Here is a 19,131-nt window from a genome sequence, read left to right on the forward strand (position 1 = left end):
GGTGTCCTTGAAACTTTTTCTAGGTGATGTGGCTTGTCTCTTCTTTGACCAGTCGATTCTTTAGATCCATGTCCTTCCTTAGGATCTCTCCAACCACGACTTGAATTCTTAGGCAACAATGGGGATGCAACTCCTTTTAGAAAAAGACATGCATTTTGAAGGTGACCAACCTGTTAGAAATTCCTCCATCTGAAAGTTGTGTTTTCATAGTCCAAGGGTTGAGTAAACACATTTCCCATCCACTGGAGCTCTATTTTATCGGGAAAACCTTTATGAAGATCAAGTTCAATGCCTATGCAGACATAGGTGAAAATTCCTTGAGATAACCTTGCCCCATCTATTTTGATGAATCACTCAATTAAGTTACCCAATTTTTCTAAGACCTTCAAATGGGTAAACTGAATGGGAAAGCTGGGAAACCTTACCCAAACTAGAGTACACTTTTCCACCACAATGAGATATTAAATTCTGGGAACCACCAATTCATTAAAAGACCAACACATCCCCAAAACCATGGACCTTGGTTAAGGATTCTCTGCATTTCCTCAAGATGTTTGAAGATCACCACAAAAAAACCTTTAGAACAGAATATCAACTCCAAATTCTAAGTTTAGTTTCAATATTTTCGGTCTCTAAGGCCAGATGACGAGTGCCAAAATTCATTGAAACAACATATGATTTCCTTTTCCTGGAATTCAGTAGCCTTAAAATTGGTATCAACATTTGTGACTTTAAGGCATGGAGTGTTCGTGGAATGTTCAACCATAAAGCTCGGGCCTGAAAGATCCTTGATAGGTAGAGAGATGGAGCCAAGTTTAAGGACATCCTCAAAAGACATGGTCTTAGTAGTGGAAGGAGCCCCCCTACCCTAGATCCCCCTTTAAGCACTTCACCGAGGGAGATTGAAGACTCCTTGTTCATGCCATTATCCTCTAGAAGGAAATCCTCCTTCAGAATCCTTCCTTTGAAAACAAGCCTTGAAAAAGAAACCATAATTCCTATATGTTCCTATATTTTGGTAGCGAGTATTGCTACCAAGTTAGGTGCTGACATTGTGATGTAAAGGGTCCTTCAAGAAACATGTTTTACAAATATTGAGAAGTTAGGTGGGTCTAAAACCAAAGCTCTTTGATTTACAAGTTATTTTTGTGGGGCAGAGCTCCATAGGAGCAACACTAGGCACAAGAAGTGAGGGATAGATGAAGGACTATCCTCCACAACCCATTGCTGCATTTTGACAAACATATCACAAGCAGTACCATCGTTACCCCAACTATCTCATTCAGGTAATTCTACAAACATTTTGTGACCAACCTTGCAAAAGATTCCATACCCTAAATGAACAAGTCGTTCACTCTTTTCCACAACCAGTTTAATGAATTTCACTGTGAGCACAGGAGTGAAGCCCCATTCCTCTATGATAAGTTTCCCTCTGTGAGAATAAAAACATAGCAAGGGCGAAAAAAACTTTGCAAGATTGTCGGTTAAGAGATTTTAGTTTATTACTTCTTCTTTTTTTTTCGAGGAAATACCACGGTAGATCGACCCCAAAGGATCACATCCCATCGGCTTATGAGCAAAGCCTAATGCTAAGGGAATTGAGGAGAAGTGACCCCATAACCTCCCATTGGCGAGGTGCTTTAACAATGAGAACTCGACCAATTGAGCTAACCCTCAAAACTAAAAAATTTTAATTTATTATGACAAAATTGTATTTTTATTTTTTTTGAAAATAATTAATCTAATATTATACATATATTTTTAACCAAATAACTTATTTTATATTCTTAAATTTCAAATTACATATTTAACTTTATATTTATATAACCTAATTTTTTTTGTTTTGATTATTATTTTTTTTTTTCAAAATAAAGAGATTTTAGTTTCTTATTATAAAATTGTGATTTTAATTTTCTTTTAAAATATCAAGTATTGCACTTATATTTATATTTTGAACAAAACCACTCATGTATTTTATAATTTGTATTAATTTAAAATTAAAAAAATACTATTATATTAAATAATTTTAGTAAAATAATAATACAAAGAGAAAAAATAATTAATTTATTATTTGTTAATATTTTGTATAAATAACTTATATTCATTATAAACTATTATTATTATCTTTAAAATTAAATATATAAATTCAAAAATGCCTAGTCATATGTGTCTTAACAGGTTTTTTGAATCAATTTTACCAATAAACTTTATGAAGATTTAGTTATAACTCTGAGGGTATTTTCCTTTTTTCTAAATTCAGTACCAAGTGTGTTATAAAATATTATGCTCTTAACGAAATTTCTCAAATAATAAATGGAAGAACTCCGAGTCAAAATTCTCCAAATGTATATTAATTATATATTCAAATAATTTTATTTATAATTTTTATACTTTCATAAATATTTTAATTAACTATTTTATATTTTTGTTTATATTTATGTTGATAAATATGTCTATTTTAGAATAGATTTTTAGAATTTTAATTTAATTATCAACAATTATTAGGTGGAAAGTGAGGATTTAATCTTTGTGGAATATTTTAGAATATTAATAGTAGTATACACAAATCAAAGATTGAGATTTATTTTTGAAGTAGTTATATACATTTTTCCTCTTTCAATTAAATTGATTAATTAAAACAAATGTCATAGGAAGTGAGTTATGGTTTTTGGGGGATGTGGCATTGATAAGACATGATAATCGTCCATAATATTGTACCGAAATCTATTTACATATTGAGAATCTCCATGCTAAAGTGGGGATAGATCTCCATGGTTAAGGATATATTTCATGCTTTATTAAACATATATATGTTTAACCTTTTTTTTCACAGATAAATATCTATATGAGGAACATCAATGTTCATCATGTCATTTATGGGAATTGAACCTGGATGGGGAGGATCCCAATCATTCCTCCCAACACCTAATATAAATGCCACACACACATAACTTATATATAACTTTTTTTATAATTAATGATAACAATAATTTTTATATATATATATATATATATATATATATATATATATATATATATATATATATAATTTGGATAGTTTTTATGATTTTTATTTATTTATTTTAGCAATGTAAAATATATTATGTATTGATTGATGTTTATCAGTATTTCTCAACTATTTCATTTATATAACACTAGTTCATATGAACAATCACATTTAATATTCCACACAAACATTAATATACGAACAATATCAAATATCTATAATTTCTTCTGTGTAAAAGAATATAACTCCAAAGGTACACAAATATCTCTTTACATGTTATTTCCTAATATGAATTGTTTTTTTATTATTGCCTAAGGCTTCGTATTTCAACTTAAAGTGGATGAGGATCTGACTTTTATTTTTTATTTTTTAATTGACAACCTAGATTGATTCTCAAGGGAATATGCTCAACATATGCTTCCTTTGAATGCTTATCAATTGTTGTAGTGTGTTACTAAGTTTGTTAGGTTGCATTGACTTTTAATAACTTCCTCCATCATAAGTTCCTCATTATTATTTATAACATTCATTATATATAAGAAAATTTTATTTAGCAAAATTATCCATTACTTTTAATAAATTTTAAAGATTATATTTGTGCCAAGTGGCTTGAGATTATCCCAATTCTAATAAGTTCCTCATTATTATTTATAATATTCATCCCACCCACCAATTTCCTAGGGATTTGAGATTATTCCAATTCTTATAAGTTACTCCATGATAAGTTCCTCGTTATTATTTATAACATTCATTTATATATAAACAAATTGTATTTAGAAAAATGGTCCATTTTACAATAAGATGTGTAATTCATTTTCTTCCTCAAGTTACAATTGACCCTTAACCTTTTTATACCTTGTTAATCAGGTAAATGTGTGCATTGGTAAGTCATTCTTCGTGTTGTATTAGTTTTTTTTGCAATAGTTTTTTTGTTATATTTATGAAGCCTTCGGCTATATCAACCACTTTAATATTTTTAATGTAGTTGTATTAATTTAATTTGTATATTAGGTCCACTTGTGTGTTTATCTCCATGTAGCTATCCAACACACAACTAATTAACCATGATCTAATCTTTAAGTTTCCTCACTAGATCTTTAATCCAATTTGCACATTATTTTATAACTTTTTTTAAAATAATTTATATAATTTATATATTTACTTTTTAAAAATCATTTCAATTATTTTATAAAATTAGTAAAAAAAAACACAATATAATATTTAAACTTTAATAAATGATAATTACTCTACAATATCTATTAATAATAGGTGCACCCAAACATGAGTAAAACACATAATCAAAGTTAACCTATGTTCTTTTTACTTAATCAAATCATTCATGAACCAAACAATAATTAAACATGAATAATATCAATCTAGATTTATCTTAATCAAATCTTTTTTCACTCTAAAAGAGGTTTACATCTAAAGAAATTTGAAATTTGATCTCTCTCGGTTCTTGGTAGATCTAGAGTTAAGATGGATCTAGGATGGTTTAATTTCCCCCTTTAAATGGGATATATTTCACATGAATATCATGGGTTGTCACACCATGGGCCAACATCATGGGTGAATACCATGAAATTATTTTTATTTTAAAGTTATTTTTATTTTATACCGTAGGTCAATACCATGGATTCTCATAAACATGAAGCTCAAAAACCATAATAATTTTATATATATATATATATATATATATATATATAATTAATTAATTAATTATTTGTTAATAATAAATAATAATTATGGATTTTATTATTTTGTTTATTTTTTATTTTTATATAATTTGACAAAATCAAAATATTTACATGACAAAACATTACAATATTTTTTTAGAAAACGCATCTTAATACAATAAGAAAAATCAATCATACAAAATCAAATAATTTCCATTTATCCATTCTTCATCCTTTCACCACTCGCTACACCTAGTTAAGCAATAATGCTTCTCAAGTGGTCTTCCTCGTTGTAGGATATATCCCTTTAATAAGTATTCATATATCGATTAACATCAGATGGACATAATGTCATCCCACTAGAGAATGCAACACACAGTGAAAATCAATCATCACAATTCTCCGTGCAAGGGACTGAAACTCTTTAGAAAACTAAACTTCCCATGGCCCCATCATCTCTAAAATTCCCAAGCCGTTAAGAATATAAAAATATGAGTGTTTCCAAGCATCTCAAAAGTACCCATGCAACTCATAATTCTAGAGTAGTTATTATGAAATTCGTGAGAATGTCATATCTTGTCCCTGGCCCATATTGTCAAGCTAGTGAAATCCTTCATGGTTATGTATCCCACAGGATTTGATACCCAAGAAACTATTTTCTAGTGTTGACACCTTGTCATAGAATATCATACTCAATAATCATATAAAAAAAAATATATTCAATCATCTTTTTTTGCTAAAGCAAGAGTCGGACCTTCTATTTCAATAATCAGTAAATAAAATACATAAAATACAATATTCCTCGGTAAGCTATGGACCAAGGAGAAAACCCAACACTAACTATTAATGAGCCAGAGGCAAAAGCCCCGATCCCTACAACCAAACCTCAAAAACTCTCAAAAGAAATACACTGCGGAAACCGGCAAGCAAGAATCTAGAGTCAGACCCGAAGCAGAACAAATGTGCCGTTCTATAAAGAATTCATGTCCGCATAACTCACAACCCGCGAATCTGTTGAACGAAAAAGATAGGTGCTTCCCACCAAGAGTACTGAACACTAACTCCCCCCTTCATTTTCCTGACTTGCATCTTTAATCTCAACCGTCGAACCTTCTCACTCGATCCTACGGCTATGGATGATATCATTGTGCTTTGAAGCATGGCATTTACCCATATGGATCCACCAACATGCTCGATCAATCCCATCCGTAGATCCGCCTTGCAAGATCCGACGGTTGAGGATCATATCGCACTGGTCTACATCACCGAACAATAGCGTGCGATGAGGGCGGTATTCCATCCGACCCCACTGCCACATGGGGTTCGCTAAATGGAATTGCTCCCAAATTGGAAAAACCACTTCCCGCTTGCAAGGCTTGCGATCACCAAAAAACCACCTTGGATGCGGTATTACAAACAAAGAAGAAAAACTCAGGGTTTCGAGGCCACCGAGAGTTCCCGGTTTTTGGCCTCTTGCTGCATCTACTCTACCTAACCCACTGTGAGATGAAGCTCCCGCCATCCTGCTTATCCTCCAAAAAAAACTGAATCGCCCGATCTACTACCTCTAGGAGCCGCTATGAAAGTATTGACCCAAATTGCGAAGGCTGACCATTGCTTGCAACCTGCTAAAGACCCGACTGTGAACAAACCGCTAATCATAAAGCTACTGAGTCATCTGAACCCCACCTCCATGGCTCTGTTCCGAAACACCATCCTATCTTCATCTGCTTGGTCGTGACAATTTGCCTTTAATATGTTCTGAGGTAGCTCTTGCCAATTCATCGCAACCCTATTTTCTGTGCAGATCACTCCTTGATTGGCCAGGAGATCTGCCAATTTATTGGTCGTTCTTCGCACATGTTTAAAACTGACTGTTCGAAGGCATTGGAGATGATTGTGAATCCATTGAAATACCTGGATCAGCCTCTAGTTTCTTGAGGCTTTTTCTGGCTTCATACCCCAGCTGATTCTCTTGACCGAGTTAATGATTAACTTAGAATCAGCTTCAACAATCACATTATGGCAATTATCCTAAACCAGGAAATCTAAACATTGCTCCATAGCCATTAATTCCGCCATATTGTTAGTGGCTCTTTCTAAATGGCAATAGAAGATGAAAAGAATACTTCCGTTTTCATCCCTTAAAACCCTGCCATGACCAGCAGTGCCCGGGTTGCCTTTTGAAGCACCATCAATGTTGAATTTAAAAAACTCCTTGGGGGAGGATGCCAGAAATCAAGCTCAGAATCCAAAATTAAAACCTTCCTATCCAGGCCCTGAGGAATAAGTCCCTGCAACCCTAACTGACTGAGAATCCTCAATTCTGTTACAGAAGGTGGATTCTTAGGGAGATTTTGGACTATAGTTCCCACTGTCTCCTTAAGCTGTTTTAAGATCTGATAAAAAAGGCAGAGGGATGGCTTCTTTTCATTCTTGAAGATTCTATTGTTCCTTTCTTTCCAAACATTCCAAATAATGAAGCTTGGCGTAAGAGCCCAAGCTGAGCCAAGAACTTCATAATTTGAAAATTTTCTTCTCTAGTTGTTTAGGGTGTTTATATAACTCCCTTTGTCTCTATCAGACTGTTGGTAAATGGCAGAAAAAGAATCCCACAAACTAGAGGTAAAAATGCAATTTTTGAGAAGCTGCTCCATTGTTTCCTCTTGAGCTTCACAGAGCTGGCATCTGGAAGGCCCTAGGACGCCCCTCTTCTGAATGTTATCCCACGTCAAAATTTTCCTATGCTGAACCAGTCACATGAAGAGTTTAATTTACATCCAACCTTGATTCCTCCGTAGGTTTTTCCAAACCCTATCCAAAGCATGGGAATCCAATTCAAGGAGAATGAGTTTTTCTTCCTTAAGATTAAAGGTACCCTCATTGTTGTTGCCCCATCTCAGCTGGTCACGCCCCCCTGACACTAAAATTTTCCTCTGATTTAACTCTTTCATTAGTTTCTCAGCTTTAGCTTTCATGGGGTTGTCATCCCTGAAATCAAAGTTCCTCCAGGTTCTCCATTATCCTGTACTGTTGGTTTGATCCCAAAAATATTTTACCTTGGATAGCCCTTTAGTATTTGCCTCTACCTTGAGGTCCTCCAAGTCCTCTTTTAATAGAATAGGTTCTTGTTGCCATCTATCCTCCCAGAATAAAGCTAAGTCTCCCTCTCTAATTTCCCAGAAGCTGTTTTCTTGGACTAAGCCCCTGTTTTCCCAGACCTTATTCCAAATGTGTGATCCCTTAATATTTCCATCCATCCTTATATGATCATTATTTTGCCATGAGCTGGCATATTTTTCTTTCCAAATTATAGCCCACTGAGCCTCTGGTTCTTTTACCCAGCGCCACCATAATTTTGCCCCTAAAACCTTGCTTAGAATCTCAGGATCATCAAATCCAAGACCCCCATGGTTTTTAGGTTTGCATTTTTTTTCTAGGCTACCAAGGCCCATTTCTTCCTTTCTTCCCCCTTGCCCCAGGGAAAGTCTCGTTGTATGGTTCTGAATTGTTGCAAGACTCCTTCAGGTGCTGGGAGAGCTGATAGCATGAAGACTGGGATTGATTGAAGAATAGCCTTTGTAAGCACCAACCTACCAGCCAAGTTTAAGGATCTCATAGTCCATTTCCTGATCTTATCTTGCAATTTATTAATCACCGACTCCTAGATGCTCTTTTGAAATGGTTTAGCAGTTAGAGGAACTCCCAAATATTTTGAGGGGAGAGTTTCCCTTTGAAAGCCCAGAATTCTAGAGATGTTCCTCTGAATAGAAATATTAGTATTGAAGAAAAAAATCTTAGATTTGGAGAGATTAACTTCCATACCTGAAGCCATGGCAAAGTCACTTAGGATTTGTTTATATGCAAGAGATTCTTTGACTGTGGGGATTCCCTACAGCATGGTATCATCAACAAATTGAATTGATGAGTTAAGGCCTGTCCACTATCTGAAATTTGTAGACCTTTGATCTTACCAACTTCTTTTGCATGCTTGATAGACCGACCCAATCCTTCCATCATGAGGATGAAGAGAAAGGGAGAGAGTGGGTCACCCTGTCTGAAGCCTCTAGAAGGAATGAAAGTCTTCGAAGGAGAACCATTAACCAGAATTGAAAAGTTGGAGGAAGTAAGCAGGGCCAAGACCCATCTCACTCAGTTGTGATCAAACCCAAAAGCAATGAGAATTTTCTTGATATAGGTCCAATTCAGCTTACCATAGGCCTTGGCTATGTTAAATTGTGTGATCATTCCAGCCTTCCTGTTGCTAGTCAGAGAGTGCACCACCTCATGTGCTTGAATGATGTTATTAAGAATTTTCCTTCCTTCCACATATGCAAATTGTTCCATAGAGACTAGTGTAGGAAGGAGAGCTTTGAGTCTATTGGCCACAACTTTTGATATTATCTTGTAAACCACATTGCACGAAGCTATTGGTCTAAACCTATCAGGAGCTTGGGCTAACTCCTGTTTAGGGATCAGGGCGATGAAGGAGGTATTCAGTGCATTCAAAATAGTTCTATTCATCTTGGAATCTTCTACTACATTCAGAATATCCTGTTTGAAAATATTCCAACAAGCTTTAAAAAAATCTACATTGAAACCATCAAGGCCTGGTGCTTTACCATTCTGCATTTCTTTACCTCACTAACCTCCTCTTCAGTCACTGGCCTGTTAAGGTTGAAATTGTCCTCTCTAGACACCTAATCCAGGTGGATGTTGGTGGCCACCCACCTATCCCATTTGGACCCCACAACTGTCTCTTTCAGCTTTTTCAGTTTCCTAAATTGTAGCATAGTTTACTATTTTTAGTAGTTTTTCGGGTCCTGAACTTCCGGAGCCATTTTGAGGCCCTAAATGACATTTTTTGGGAAATTTGGAGCAACATGTTACCTCCTAGAGTGGTAGTGCTCAGATAGATCTTTCTAACGAGCTATTTTATGCATCAAACGGAGATCGTATGCCAAAGTTACGACCCCGGGAAATTGATGTACCAATTTACCCAAACGGGGTCCACAATTTGGCGTTTCATCTTCTAGGGTTAGGTTTCAGGATGTGAGAGGTTTTCTATTGTTTCTCAACAATAAATAGGCCTTCGAGCCTTATTGTAACATAGTTCAGAGGCATGTAGCCACCACATATCTTCTCAGAGATAAGCTACCATCGCCCTAGCTGGTTTATTTCCATTACTGTTTGTAAGCATATTTCAGTATTTTACATTAATGAAATGAAGTATTATTTCCACTGCATATCTATGTTTATGGTTATCTCTGTAATTTGTTGTGTTCCTGTTTAAGCTCGGATCAGTGGTATCAGAGCGGTCTTCTTTTCTCTGTTTTTCTTTGCATGTCCCCAATGAGGTCGGGATATAAGGAGTTAGGGCTTGAACTGGTCGAACCTTTGCAAGACCAGCCTCGCAAATCCCGACGGCCTCCCATGGCAGATGAGAAGAAAGACGAGGGAGCAGGAGATCCTATCAAAATATTGCTCGAAGAAGCCCTCGAGTGACAACGAAATGCGATGATGGACAACTTTGCACAGATCCTTCAGAGGCCACCCAGAAGTGACGCATCGGCTTCCAGTAGCTACTCTGGAAACGCCACGCCCTTTAAGGTACAAGTTAATTTTGAAATCCCCATATTCGAGGGTCAGATAGACGCAGATGCCATAGATAAATGCTTAAATCTGCTAAAGGGTTATTTTTCTGTTCATGAATTTTCGAGTCAGGAAAAGATTGTTTTCGCTCTTCTCAAAGCAGCCCCCCACGTCAAGGACTGGTGGGAAACCTATTGCGAGTAGAAGGATGAAAGTACAAGCTCACTATTTTCAGCCGCACCCACTTGGAATGACTTTCAGAATGCCATCAAGGAGCAGTACTACCCTGTCAAAAGCTATGAGGACAAATACATCAAATGGACCACACTGTGGCAGGGACGAGACCAAGATGTGTCGAAGTTCACAAACATTTTTCATACCCTTCGCACACAGTTGGGTATCAAAGATTTTGAGCTACATCTAGTACTCAAATACTGCGGCTACCTACACAGATACATCCAGGAAGAGATGGAGTTCTTGAACATCTCCTCACTCGGCACAACATACCGATACGCTGTCAAAATCGAGCAAAAGTTCAAACAGAAGAAGCAAGACTTTGGATTTGCAAATCCGAAGCCCAAAGGACAAAGCCAAGGCGGGGTGACCCAAGACAACCCGTCGAAGCCACAAGAAAAGAACAACACCACGAAGCTGAAGAAGGACACGGGAAAGTGGTGTGAGTTGCACAAGAGCCCAACTCAGAACACAAGTGAGTGTCGGACCAAGCATTCGTTGGTGGCCGAGTTGAAGGCTTCCGAATCAGATGCATGTTCCGACCTTGAGCGAGAACCTGACAAGGGGAATGGCAAAGGGAAGCAGATCATTGATGCAGATCCCAGCGCCACTGTTGCCACTGTCAAGATCCAGAAAAGTGAGCCCGAAATTCCAGAGGAAGGGGAGCATCTTTTCCACTCACAGATGTGGGTGAAGGGTTCGCCGCTACAATTCATTGTCGACAGTGGCAGCCAAAAGAACCTCATTTCAACAGAGGTCGTGAAGCGGTTGGGTCTACCGACTACACCACACCCGCAGCTGTACAGTATCGGGTGGCTTCATGAAGGACGAGATCTCAAAGTTTGCCAGCAGTGCCACCTTCCCTACAGCATCAAGCCCTTCACAGATGAGGTATTGTGTGATGTTACACCTCTGGATGTTTGCGATGTACTATTAGGCCAGCCATACTTATGGAGGCGACATGCTGTGTATGAGTCAAGGCCTTGCGCTGTCATTATTTCTTTGGATAATTCATTATACAGGATACCGGAGGTAGCCCCACCTACCGCCACCTCTTTGATCACTGCTAAGAAAGGCAGCAAGCTCATCTCACAGACTAGGAAATTTATTTCCTGTCTGGTTCGCTCCCAAAGTAAGGGGAAGATCGTTGCTACATCCATGACCCCTGCAAAGGGTTCCTCCACGCAGCAGCAGCAGCAAAGGGATATGGTCATGACAGAACATAGGAACAACTTCTCACCCACAGGGGTACCACACAAATTTCAGGTGGGTGACAAAGTTTGAATGCATCTACAGAGAGAATGCCTTACCAGAACCCATCAGAAACTCAGACCACTTCGACATGGTCCTTACACCAGTACCAAGGCTACAGGTAACAATGCTTTGAAGCACAACATTCCTCCATTCCTTCGCTTGCACCGAGGGTTCAATGTGGACAGTTGTCGACCATGCTTCCCACCATTTCTGGACACATCAGAGATTGCAGAACAACTCACCAAAGACCCAGCTCAGCAGAAGCTTCCTCATCTCAAGGAGGAACTCAATGCAATGGGGACCATTGCTTCCTAAGGGGGGAGGAATGATCCAGGTGGATGTTGGTGGCCACCCACCTATCCCATTTGGACCCCCACAACTGTCTCTTTCAGCTTTTTCAATTTCCTAAATTGTAGCATAGTTTACTATTTTTAGCAGTTTTTCGGGTCTTGAACTTCTGGCGCCTTTTTGAGGCCCTAAACGACGTTTTTTGGGAAATCTCGAGCAACATGGGTCCATGGACCCATGTTGCCTCCCAAAGTGGTAGTTCTCGGATAGATCTTTCTAACGAGCTATTGTATGCGTCAAACGGAGATCGTATGCCAAAGTTACGACCTCGGGAAATTGATGTACCAATTTACCCAAACGGGGCCCACAATTTGGCGTTTCATCTTCTAGGGTTAGGTTTCGGGATGTGAGAGGTTTTCCATTGTTTCTCAACAATAAATAGGCCTTCGAGCCTCATTGTAACACAATTCAAAGGCATGTAGCCACCACATCTCTTCTCAGAGATAAGCTACCATCGCCCTAGCTGGTTTATTTCCATTAGTGTTTGTAAACATATTTCAGTATTTTACATTAATGAAATGAAGTATTATTTCCGCTGCATATCTGTGTTTATGGTTATCTCTGTAATTTGTTGTGTTCATGTTTAAGTCCGGATCAACACCAGCCTAGGTATATGTCTAGTGATGTCACTGATGGAGTGTTCTCTATTATAACAGGTTTCCTTTGCTATGCCTCGAAAGTGTTGAACTAGTACTGCTTCTATTTCTTCATGAGAATTGAGAAGATAACCTCCCTTGTCCTTGATTAAAGAAATTCTGTTATGATCTTTGTTCGTCATGGTGGAACAGTGGAAAAATCTAGTATTACGTTCTCCTTCTTTTAGCCATTTAACTCTAGATTTTTGTCTACAAAATATTTCCTCTTGTTTACATAATTCCTCCCAGTCTTGATGATATTTGGTGGCTTGATCACTTCTAACTTCATCAAAGCCATCCGTGATAAGGTCTTGGTTGTGTTCCTGCATTTTACCTTCAACATTTTTTTTTTCTCAAAAATATTGCCATATTCATTATTTTTCCAATCTTTGAGCCTAAGCTTGATGTGTTTTAGTCTTTTCTGAAGAAGGAACATTCTTGTGCCCTGAATGTTCAAATCTTCTAACCACCATTTGGCAATGTTGCTGATTAAATTTGGGTGCGAAAGCCAGAATGTTATCAAATCGAAAAGGTCTGTTCCTGAGGGTACCAATGCCCTGAACCTCCAGTTGAACCGGCCAGTGATCTGAGCCTCCAAAGGGGAGAACTCTTGCTTCTATTTCTTTGTCATTGAGCATAAGGTCCTCTGAGATTATGAATCTGTCTAATTTTTAGGCCACCTGAGACTCTCCTCCTCTTTTATTGTTCCAAGTAAAGATACCATTACTCGTTACAATGTCCACTAGCTTCATATTATCTATAAAAGTTTGAAATGTCAAAGATTCTTTACTTAGAACTCTGGTTCCCCTTTTTTTTCCAAAAGTGATTTGATCATGTTGAAATCACCCCCCAAGATCCATGGTATGCCTGAATGTCTGTCTCTGAGATCCTCCAGAGAATCTAGAAACTTGAGTTTGCCATCCACTCTTTGGGGGCCATACACATTCGTGACCAGGTAGGTTTCCTTATCTCCCACAGGCTGCATGACCACTGATAAATATTCCCTAGATGCCTCAGCATCTAAAATGCCAATTTTTTTGGGATTCCAAAGAGTGAGTATGCCTCCTACTGTATTCTCTGCTTTGACTTCCAAAAACTCAAATCGATTGAGCCATTTGCTATGAATCTCTTTTATTTTTTGAATGGAGCATTTAGTTTCCTGGATGAAGATCAAATATGATGCTTCTTGTTTCATTCTATTAATAATTAGATTGTTTTCTTTTACTGCCTAGACCCCTAATATTCCAAGAAGTAAACCTCATTATTAAAGATTCGTAAAGGAGTAGCTAGTTAGGTCTTTCATCTTACCTGAGTCTATCATTAGCTTTCCACATTCCATCAATAGTTTGTTCTGCTTTTTCTTACCCCTTTTCTTTCCTGGGTTTCTGGGTGCTAATCCTGGTGTGGTTTTCATCATTTTCACCCCTTCATTTCCCTGACTTTCATTTTTTCTTTGCCTCTCCAGCCCTTTGGTTTGGGTTTTCCATATAAACAACTGTTGAACTCTGTTGAACTCTTCTGGAGGTAACGAGTCTACCCCTTCCCTAGTTCCTTGATTCAAGAAACCTTCCAGATCTAGGTTCTCTTTCTCAAGAATCTCCTATAGTTCATGGTCCTCCATTTCCATCTCACTTTGGGTCATTTCATGGTCCATCTCCTGTTCTGCATCACTCATCATAGTTGCTTTCTGTTTATTCTTATCTTGTGTTTGTTCCCTATCTTCTTCTTCCCCTCCTCCACTAGACCTCCTCCCTTTGCCTGATCTTCATTTGTTATCCCTTCTTCCTCTTTGAGAACTTGGAACCTGTTCTAACTGGCTTGTTGCCCTTATGATTTTTGTATCTTTGGCCCCCTTTTGCTTCCTTTTCCTTTAAGTGCTACTTTGTGAAAGCTTTCATAATCTTTCATTATGTTAGGTTTACTCTTATTCTTTATTTTATTGAGAGGGCAGTCTCTGAATAGGTGCCCATGCTCATGGCATTTGCGACATTTGAATGGAATATGTTCATAATCTACTGTTTGCACCCATTCTTCATCAAATACTTCTAAGATTACCTCATCTGGTAGAGCTCCAGAGAGATCCATCTCCACACATATTCTAGCAAAGGAAGTATACTTTCCCCTTCTAGTGGCCTCAGAAGCTCTGAAAAAACGTCCTAACTTATTTCCTATGGCAGATAAGGATTCCATTTACTAGTAATCAAGAGGTAGAGAGTAGAGTCTTACCCAAACCGAGACTGAAGTAAAAGTCTCACGCTCCAGAACAAAATTCATAATCCATGGTCGCATATAGAGGCCTGCTGCAGCATAAAAGTAGGGCCCTCCTTCAAACACTCTGTCCTTATCTTCAATGTTTGCAAATACCACAGTGAAGAAACCCTTTGACCCAAGATGTAGGTCAATGCTTCCTTTTGGTTTCCAATGGTATTTGATCCACATTTGTAAATCTTTTTCAGTGGGCCATAAACCCATGAATTTACAAATGATAGCATATGTCTGCATGTGGTCCTTGTGCGCTTGTAGAGCAGGATCATTTAAAACGACTCTGGGTGTAACCACAGCTTTGGGTTTACATGGTCCCATGTGTGCTTTGTCTTTTGTTCCCCGTTCCTTGTCTTCTTCATCATTTTCCTTAGTGCTATTATTATCCCTTGACTTATAACCATCTTGTTCCTCTTCACTATTTCTTTTCCTTCCTTCTAAAGGTCCTCTATCATATTCCATTGGTTTTTTACCCCTGCTGGCTACAGCCTGCTTGTAGGAGGGAGTGGAGCTCTCTCCTTTGCGACCTTCCATGGAGAACAACCTCTGCAAAAGCCTGAAACCCTAGCTATTCTCCCTGTGCCAGTCAGATCGACTAAATATATTCTTTACCCAGATAAAATATATATTCAATCATCATGTAGACATGTAGACATCAATTTATGAGTTATCTCAAGAATGTAAGATTATTGGTAGAAATAATTATTCATTTGGTTATTTTACGCATATTTATTCAACTTTCACATACAATAACACTAAAATCAACATTTTCAATGTTGTCTTCTTTTGCATTATATGTGAAACATGATATGATAAATGGAAATCCATCCATAAAAAGTTTATCAATTAGGCCTAGCTTGAGTGGTAAAGAGGAGAATTGTTGTCTTCCCCGCATGATTTTAAGTAATCATTTCAGAATTACGAAGCATTACAAACACCTTCTTTTCAAAAAAGTACATGTCGAAGTCAAATCTACTCACACATATAAGAAGAAACCTCAATGCATATCATCCAAACATAGACTCTTAAAGAAAATTCTAACATATTTTCCATATCCTAAATGATAATAAATTTGGTTCAAAGGACCATACAAATTGCTTAGATGTCTAGTTATACACTAACTAAAGAGACATATTTTCACTTTTATTAAACACTAAATGTAACACACCCAATTTATTAAAAATTAAAAATTAAACCAAATATATGACAATGAATCTATTGTAGCAATTGCAAAACCTCCCTCAATTTTCTCTACATGCCACCACTTCCTAGAGAAAAATTTCACCGTAAAGAGCAGAATTGTTGTCCTCCCCACATGATTTTAAGTAATCATTTCAGAACTATGGAGCATTACATACACCTTCCCTTCAATAAAATACATGTCGAAGTCACATCTACTCACACATATAAGAAGAAACATCAATGTATATCATCCAAACATAGAATCTTAAAGAAAATATAAGTTCCTAGCATATTTTCCATATCCTAGACGATAATAACTTTGCTTCAAAGGACCATACTAATTGTTTAGATGGCTAGTTATACACTAACTAAAGAGACATATTTTCACTTTTACTAAACACTAAATGTAACACACCCAATTTATTAAAAATTAAAATTTATAAATTAAACCAAATATATGACAAGGAAGGTGTTGCAATAATTGTGAAAGCTCCCTCAATTTTCTCTAAGTGCCGCCACTTCCTAGAGAAAATTGAGGATTCCACATACTGAAAAGTACCATCATACACCTTCTAGGGTTTATTGACCTTTCCTCAAATAAATTCACCTTTCTAGTGGCCTTGTAACCCCTTGAGATGACTTTTAAGAAAGATTTTGAGAAGTTGGTAAGCCCAATGATAAGGGGCTAGATGTTGCCTGGCCTAGTGATGCAAGGATCTAATCATGATCATTCTAGTGATACAGGGCTAGGAACTTGGACATCCCAACAATACAATACCTCAGAAATGGCTCAAACCAATGAGATGACAATAATTGAAAAGGTTTTATCTCGTGTTTTGGTCTTGCAAACTTGCTTTTTCAAGCCCTTTATTTCCTTGATGATGACTAGTCTAGTAATATAGAATTGTGGTCCTCATCATTCCAGAGACACAACTCTCAAGAGGTGACTTAATTCATTATTTTCTCTTGTAAAATTTCCTTTTCAAGCACTGTATCACTGTAATGATGACTTAGCCAGTGATACAACTCTTAAAAGGGACTCAACTTGGCTTGTTGACTTCTTAAAACTCCTTTTTCCAATGTTATATCCCTGAGATGATGGCCTTTCCAATGTTATATTGCTCAACTAATGATCATCTTAGCATTGTACTATTGTATTGCTTTGAGGAGGCTCATCTCAATGTTGCATCACTATGACAAAGGTCATCTTAATCATATATCACTATAGTGTTCATTAGTCCGAAAACAAAGCAAGAAAAAGTGACTTGACATAGAAATATTACCTTGAAAACTTCTTTGAAATAGGACTATATTTATCTTTAAGTTATCATTTGAATGTTATATCACTCAATTGATGGCTATACCAATGATATAACCCTTGTATTTTGCTTGTCTCAACGATATCACTCTGGAACTCAAATTCTCTCTAGTGTATCCCTGGCTTAAGTAATAATGAAGTTGGACATTAAAGAGAATTTATTACTCACATTTTCACACACAATTCAAGAGAATTTTGCTATAAAAGGTCATGTATCACCCTCATTCTTCACAATTCTTAGTTCTCTCTTCCTCCTGTGAGAATTAAGAGCATATTTTGGGAAGAAGCACTTCCTCACTCCTCGCTATAACTAGGTGTAGACCAACTTATATCAGGTAGAGGTCAAATCATTCCCACTTAGTCTTGTTTGTTTATTATATGAATGAATTTTGTGTAGATTTTGTCTTCTTCACTCTAAATGCTCCCTCACTTCTTTCTTTCTTTTGAATAGGTAAATATAGCATTTATCCCAAGAATATGGAAGCATTATCTCCTTTTCCACCAAACCCTTCATTGGAACCACCTTGTATAGCTCACAATGGTACCAACCAAATGCTCTCAGCATGAGGGAAAGGATCTCACGATATCCAATGAAATATCATAAATCTACACTTTTTACAACTATAAACTTCATCATTACCTCAATATTTTTCCAAGCTCACCTAATCACCTATGGTTTCATGCCCAAAGAATCCTCTTTGTGCCCTTGGTCCAACATTTTCATTAAATCCTAGACCTAGTTTCAATCACTAGGATTAGGTGAATGAAAACATGAAATTCTACCTCATAAACCCTAACCTCATCCTTTATAGCACATATTATAAATAGTGTGCTGTAATATGGAGCCATCTTGGTTAATATTGTGATTTCATATGTTGTAGTGTCATTCAAAATGTCTCCCCTGGTCACTCTTACCAACCTTTATTTTCCCTTCTCCACAGAGACCTAGAGTATGGCTTGGTTGAAAAAAAAAATAGAAGAACAAGCTAGTAGATAAACACAACCACCCTCAAGTCTAGACCTCAAAGTTCCTTGGATTTTATTTTGTGAGATATATATAATGGGTGTTGTTGTTTTAATAAGTTATACAGGGAAACTATCATGGGGTTTCACTTAATAAACATTTGACATGGAACGTGCATTCATGACATACTAAACAATACCCTTAATTTGACTACATATTGGAAAAGACCTCTAAAAATCACTTTATGTAACCCTCTACCAATACAAACCCAATACACATTCCCAATTAAAAAAACCCCTACTTTCACTAGATATTGTAGGTATCATTGTTTCATTAACCTTTTTTTACACCCCTTTATATTTTTTCATTAATTTTGAACTCCATTTTTTATACACAACATATAAAAACCTTTCACCCCATAATATATGCTCAATATATTATGTAATTTTTCCTCAATATATATCCCCCAATATGAACACATGTGGTATGGTATTTCTTCCCCAGTGAATCCCTCATTGAAACTATGTATGTGTTAAGGAAAAGGGCTTGCAAAGCCTCCATGAGACCTCATGTGAAGAGCCACCCATTAGCTAACATGGTCTTGATTTTAGGGACACTAAATGATTCATTGATAGATATACAACATATTTATAGTTTGA

This window comes from Pinus tabuliformis, chromosome 9, assembly GCF_031772625.1.
Source record: "Pinus tabuliformis cultivar Carrire ecotype Pingquan chromosome 9, CPIR1, whole genome shotgun sequence".
Taxonomy (NCBI): domain Eukaryota; kingdom Viridiplantae; phylum Streptophyta; class Pinopsida; order Pinales; family Pinaceae; genus Pinus; species Pinus tabuliformis.